Source organism: Drosophila sechellia, unplaced genomic scaffold, assembly GCF_004382195.2.
Source record: "Drosophila sechellia strain sech25 unplaced genomic scaffold, ASM438219v1 Y_32, whole genome shotgun sequence".
In the NCBI taxonomy this organism is placed as follows: Eukaryota; Metazoa; Arthropoda; class Insecta; order Diptera; family Drosophilidae; genus Drosophila; species Drosophila sechellia.
Window position 1 is genome coordinate 41,884 of NW_022611400.1, and position 6,439 is coordinate 48,322.

The following is a 6,439-nucleotide window of genomic DNA, read 5'->3' on the forward strand; positions in this document are numbered from 1 at the left end:
CATAGCTCAGGTTTTGGGGTGGGGTCCTTAGTACCTTTGACCTTTTCCCAAACGCCAAGCTTTCTTCATCTTTACTTGCACTTGTTGCATTGCTTGGTCCGACGGCCAAGTGTACCGCCGTCGGGGCGGGGATGGGGGAATGTTGGGTAGGGCCTCCAGAATCCGTGCCCTAGCCTCGGGATTAGCCGAGGGTGGATTTCCACATACGTGGCTGCCACCTGGAGTAATAAAGTTATTTCCAGACATTCTATTTTCTTGTTGCATTTCATTCCTACTGCCAGGTTTGCGGCTTTATACCTATCGCCAGGTTTTAGATTCACTGCCGGCCGATGCGGCGCAGACGCAGACCATTCTGCCGGCCAACTTGGCTCAGACGCAGAATGGGTTTTAGCTGTGCTGATGCCCGGCTGACGAGAGTACAGGCACAGGCCACGTAGCCGCCCATTTTGGGTCAGACGCGCCGTGGGCTTTGGGTGGTGGTGGGGGGGGTGTGTGGTGTTGTGGGCAGGGCAAAAAAGTTGCTGCGGTGGGAGATATACCGCTCCAGCTCGGTCGCCAGAGTCCCGAGTTTATAGTGTGCCGCCTACGCTGGTGGGGTTGGCTATTGCTCTGCTCCTTGACTTTTTACACTCATCTTCTGCCTCTCCTGCTCGTTTCATGGGTCTGTCTCCGGGATTCCATGGGGTATTGCCAATGATAACCGTTGGCCGCCCATATATGTATGCTACGCCCGGAGGACAGATCGTTTGGTGACTTCCGTAGCTGCTAGCTTTTGTCAGTGAGTGCACTGAGTAGAAAGCGCCACCTATGCCAGGGGGCTCGTGCAGCCGACCAGCGCTGCCAGACCTGGGAGCTTTTGCCGTTTACCAGCACTGCTATCCCAGCTGACTGCGTGATCAGCTGGCGTGACTGGCACTTGGCAGCCACCACAACAACACGGAAGGAAGAGAAAATAGTGAAGAGAAAGTTGTTTCCTGCTCTCACCCTGTCCTGCCCCATGGCCCTGAAGATCGTCGACGGCGGGCGATCCCTGGACCCTTGGAGCTGAGCCTACTGCTGGTGAGTACGGCCCAACCTTCGTGCGTTGGGGACAGCCGCTCCTGTCACTGACGGGCCGCCGCTAGTGTGTGTGGGCGGTAGTGTGCGTGTGTCTATTTCCATGTAATTTATAATGCTTTATTTCCATTCAATCCATTTTGGCAGTGTGCGAAGTATCTTACGCATTGATAACTACTAACTGACTTGCCTCTTTCTTCCTGCTCTCAACTTAAGTAAGGGGGATTTCCCTTTTATTTCCTTTGTGCATTTGTGTGAGTGCGTGTGTACGAGTGTACTGGTACTGGTGTGCGTGGCCGTTTGTGTGTGAGTGCAGCGTGTGGGGTGGTTTGGTGTGAGACCTTTGTGTGGTTGTTGTGGCCTAAAATAACACTTTGTTTGGCAATCGAAAGGTTGCGCAGAGAGGAGGCAACAATGGAAATAATGTTGCCTTCAGGATCTCCGCTTTCGGAGGTCAGGTGCTCCCGATTCCGTTACCGATCCCTCTGAAAAAGCGGCGAACCCAAAAACCTCACACCAGTGCGACCTAATGGATGACAAAAGCACTTTTATGGACATTTTATGTTAGTGAATATTATTTATTATATTAAAAATCCATTAGTGATTTTTGAAACTTGTGTTCGCCGCCAGCCACATCTTTCATTTTCGCATTGATTCGCGTTTTCGGTTTCACTACGGTTTGGTTGGGTTTGGTTTGGCCCAGCATTCAGTTTTATTTTCCATTTACATTTTGGCCCAGGCCGAGACCAAAGTGACGTCAATAAAATCGTCTGTCGAAATATTGTGGCCACTAATTGCATTTTGGTTAAGCCTGGGATGGATGTGTGGCTTGGACTCTGTGCGGGATGTGAGTTTGGTGCTGGCTTGCGGTCTGGTTCTGGTTCTGGTTCTGGTTCTGGTTCTGGTTCTGGTTCTGGTTCTGGATGTAGTTCCGTTTTGCATCTTACAGATAGCTGATAGCCTGCTGCACTTGATTTAAGCCACCCAGACACGCCTAGTCGCACCACATTCAAGCTCAAAGTGGTGGGGGAGTGGCTGGATGACAACGACAAAGTCGCGCCATTAATGCATAAAGTGGCAGAGATAAGTGCGAAAGCTGGGGCGTGGTCGCAGCTTTTTATGGTGCCTCCCCGGAACAGCCATTCGGTAAGATCCATCTAACGGTTGCAGGGATTAAAGTTGCTTGCATAATTCCACGCCCATAATGAAGCCAACTGCAAAGACACAAAGATGGCGCCCAACAAAAAGATAAGGCCAAGAAGTGTCGTCGTTAAGCGTTGAGGAAAGCTGCTCTGGGAAGTGTCACCGAACCAATTAAAGCACGGCTAATTTCAATTTTTAATATATATAAGGCAGCATTAAACATTTAAAGAGAGCTCAGATTCTTTAGTTGCAGATAGACCCTCAACCATCTTTAAAACTGTAGTCCCTTTTTGAATAATACGCCGAATATTACTCACATTTGCCAGATCATCCGATGCAAATGCTTGGCCTCTGTCCTTTGTCCTTTCACAATGGAAAAGAGGGTATTTCAAATCCAATTTACTTAGTCATCCCAATCAAAGGAGGTCTGAAAACGAGGAAACGGCTGGGTCAGTTCAATGGCTATTTGTATCCCGTTCCGGTTGGGTCGGTGTCTCTGTATCGGTCTCAGTGCATTAAGCAGTTTATCACGTTAAAAAGATTGAATATATGTCCTGCGATTCGGACGCAAAGGATAACTTTACTGAGACAATACAGCCCGACACGTTTCCTCAGCTCACTTGGTTTTTGGTTGGTGGTGTGGGATATGGAATCCAATGCCAGGACAACAGTAATAGGTAATATAAGGTAAAAGATAAGGAGTAAAAGTACTCCCTGAATCATTCTATCATCCTATCGTTTTTCCTTATCCTGAAAAATCAGTTTTTTAGAAAAACTCAAAATCATTTTGCAATGTATTTGCTATACCCCAATGGCTAGGGTAGCTTATATATGAATAAGTATTTCATTTTAGTAAGACCTTCAAAGTGGTTGTACAAGAATAAAGTCAAACTACTTCCCATCTTTCGCTAAAATAAATAAATCAATAACCAGATAAAGTACGGAGTGGCAATTGTCGAATAATCTAGTTCATCTAGCCCCAGATGTCCCACAAGAAGTTAGAAACCAGCCAAGAGCCATTGCATTATTGGCTGTTCGCAACTTACTTTATTTTTGGTAAGCAAACTGGCGAGTAAGAGCCATTTCCCCTACGTACGTACGTACTCGTACCCATATCTATTTCTCCCACATGGTCCCGCAGCTAATTGAGGCATATGTCAAGTTGAAATCGGGCAACCAATGCCGCGGAGGAGGGGCAATGCAATTCTCATTGACTGCAAACCGGGGAGCAATCTGCTTCTTTGATTTTAAGTTGCCCATTTGCCATAAAAAATGAATGCCTGCCGCGTCCACGCCTCCGCAAATCTGTTCCGCCTTCTAGATCTCTGGGTTCCTGGGTTTTTGGGTTTCTGGTTCCGGGGGAGTTATGGTCGTTCACCGGACTTAGTGGCTGGGGTGGGGGTGTTTGAGAGGTTCCGGAGCGGACCATAAAAGTGAAAAACAATTGAACCCTTGGGCGAAATTGGTTTTGACAATGTAAATAAAATAGCATATATATTTACTGCTGACGGCAGTTTGGTTAAGGGCTTAGGCTGCCAGTGCTTTTGGTGTTGTGTTGGAAAGGAGGGAGGTCGGAGGGTCCGGGCCTTCCAGGGGCGTTCAGGGGGTCGGAAATGAGAGGCGAAGCCAGCTTAAGTACGGAGATTACAGGGGCTCAGTAAAGTAAATTTTCGAATGGGTTTCCACCAGAGTTCGGGGCACAGATTGTTTGCCGTACTTTTCAAATGAGAATTGGAATTGGCATTAATGTATTCACTGTTCCATTATTTAAAAATTCACCTGCTAATAAGTATGGTATATAGAAACATGCACGATAACTGTAGCTCTTATAGAATACATAATATAGTAAATAAATGCGCAAAAAACAATGTGAATACATATTTTTGAAAGGCCACTTGATATTCCCGGAAAAATGTCCTTAAATTTAAACATGCCTAAAGAGTGGTTTACTTTTTAGGAATTTCTAAGGTGCATGTTCAGCAGCAATTGTCCAGCTAAAGTTGACCTAATATAACTATCACTGAATGTAATTCAAAGAGAATCCCTAACAAGGTCATGGGATGGTGCTGTTGCCGTTGCTCCGCTGAGAAGCGCTCCGGGTCGAAGACTTCGGGATTTGGCCAGTACTGTGCATCACGATGGATTCCCAACACCGATATGTAGACAGGCGTGGCGGCACGCAGTTTGAATGGCGATCCACCATTCCAAGGCGTGAGATCATAGCCCGTTCGGGAATTGCAGCATCGGTCCAGGAAAGCTGTGGGCGGATAAAGTCGCAAGACCTCATCAACTACCCGTCGCAGGTAAACCAATCCGGTGACGGCGTCGCAGCTCAGTTGCCGATCTTGGCTAGACTGCAGGGCAGTCCGTAGCTCCATCCGCAGGCGGTTCTGAATCGTGATGTTCTTGGCCAGCTCGTACAGCGCAAACGTTATGGTGGACGACGAGGTGTCGAAGCCGGCCAAAAGCATAAAGGCTGCCTGGGCTGCAAAGAAATCTGGCCGATGGATTATGCTTTCCGCCGACTCCGAACTCCGATCAAATCGTGGCGATTCTCCCCACTTTACGCGCGCTGGGAAAGAACGTAGTCCATGGACTTGCGCATAAACCGCTCATACTCTTCGGAGTAAAGATGTGTGCGAACCCTGTGCGCTAGTCGCGGAAAGAAGAACATGGTGAAGAGGTGTAGGAGGCGCTTTGGCCTGGGGTCATTGACCTCAATGCAAATACGTCGAAACTCTGCCTCGGGATTTTGTAGACTGTGCGCCTCTATGCCAAAGGCCAGTGATGCAATGATGTTCGTAGTGAAGAGGGCACACAACTGCTTGACCTCCAGCTGTCGCTTAGCTTTTGCTCCATGTGCTCCTCGAGCTTCTGTCCAATGTTTCCAGCAGCGCGCACCTTTCCGGCAGCAAAGAAGGGCGCAAAGATCTTGTGCGTCTCCCGCCAAGTCTCGTATTTGGAAAAGAAAAGGTTATGCGAACCCATTTAGTCACAATTGGGATCAGTCGTCTCAAAGCGGCTCGAGAACTGAGCGAAGTCTTCCACCATAATGCGCTTGATCAGAGCCGAATCTCGAAGAAGCAGTGCGTGGTTGTTCAGCACGTGGATTCCAACGAAGGCGCGGCCGGCAGCCTCCTTACTCTCGTACAACTCGCGAAACTGATCGCCAAAGCAGCAAAGGTTCCACACATTCCCCACAAATGGGGCAGACGGAACAAAGGGTACGCCAAGACGTCGCCAGCGCCCGAAGTGTAGAAGTTGCCACAGCCAAACGATTGTTACGACAATTAGACATCAACCGCTCAGGACAACGGGGAGCATAACGAGGAATCCAACGGCATGAGTGGCAATAAGTGCAAAAACAACGATCATGGTTACTTGGAGAGTGTCCGGACAGAACTGCACCCGCGGTTGGTGCACAGTGACTATATGTATGCACCAGCTTAATTGATTGTTCGTCGCTATCTAATCGCTTATCTTATCTTAAGTACCTATTTAACGGCAGCCGCCTACACTCACAGAAAAGTTTTTCAGTATTTTAGAAAATCGCTTTTGTAGGAAACATTTCCCATACATATAGTTGCTTTCTTGATTTAAGTTGGAGTTTTTTTGAATTTTTTGGTAATTAACTTGGCCAACCCCAAAAATAAAAACTATGTCTTAACTCACGAAAATGCACATAAAAAAAGTGCAATATTATGTTCAGTGATTGGTTGTTCATTTTTCTAAAATTGGTTCAAATTGATAATGGGTCATTCTTTAAAAATTTTTCCTTATTGTTGTTTTTAGGGCTATTTTTTTATAAGTGTAGATTCATCGGCGGCACATCGATTATAGCCGATCCCGCCGTCACACCACACCTTCTAAAGAGGCCGAGTTACTCAAATCGGGAATTTCGTAGCAAACACATTTATGAAATAGTAAAAAAATGTCATCCTTTGTGCATAGGAATTTGATAGCCTAATCGATGGACACTTGCAAATATATTACCATATTAAATAGCATCGGCAATTAGATACATTATGGCTCAAGAGGAACCCAGACAGGTTTAACTGCCACTTGCGAGTCAATCGAAAGGCGATTGCAATAAAACTGCCACCACCACCAACTGCCATCCGAATGGCCAACATCTCGCGTCTCGGGGCGGGGGCAGGGAAAGTGGGCTTGAGCTGCATTAATTTTACATTACTATTATCACATGAGTGGGGGAGACTCCTACTCGGCCATAATAATTTTC

At 47.0% G+C, this 6,439-nt stretch overlaps 1 pseudogene; it reads right to left on the reverse strand.

Annotated features, from left to right (window-relative positions):
• Positions 1 to 4,193: 4,193 nt before the first annotated feature.
• LOC6615248 lies at positions 4,194 to 5,574 on the reverse strand (annotated as a pseudogene).
• Positions 5,575 to 6,439: the final 865 nt, after the last annotated feature.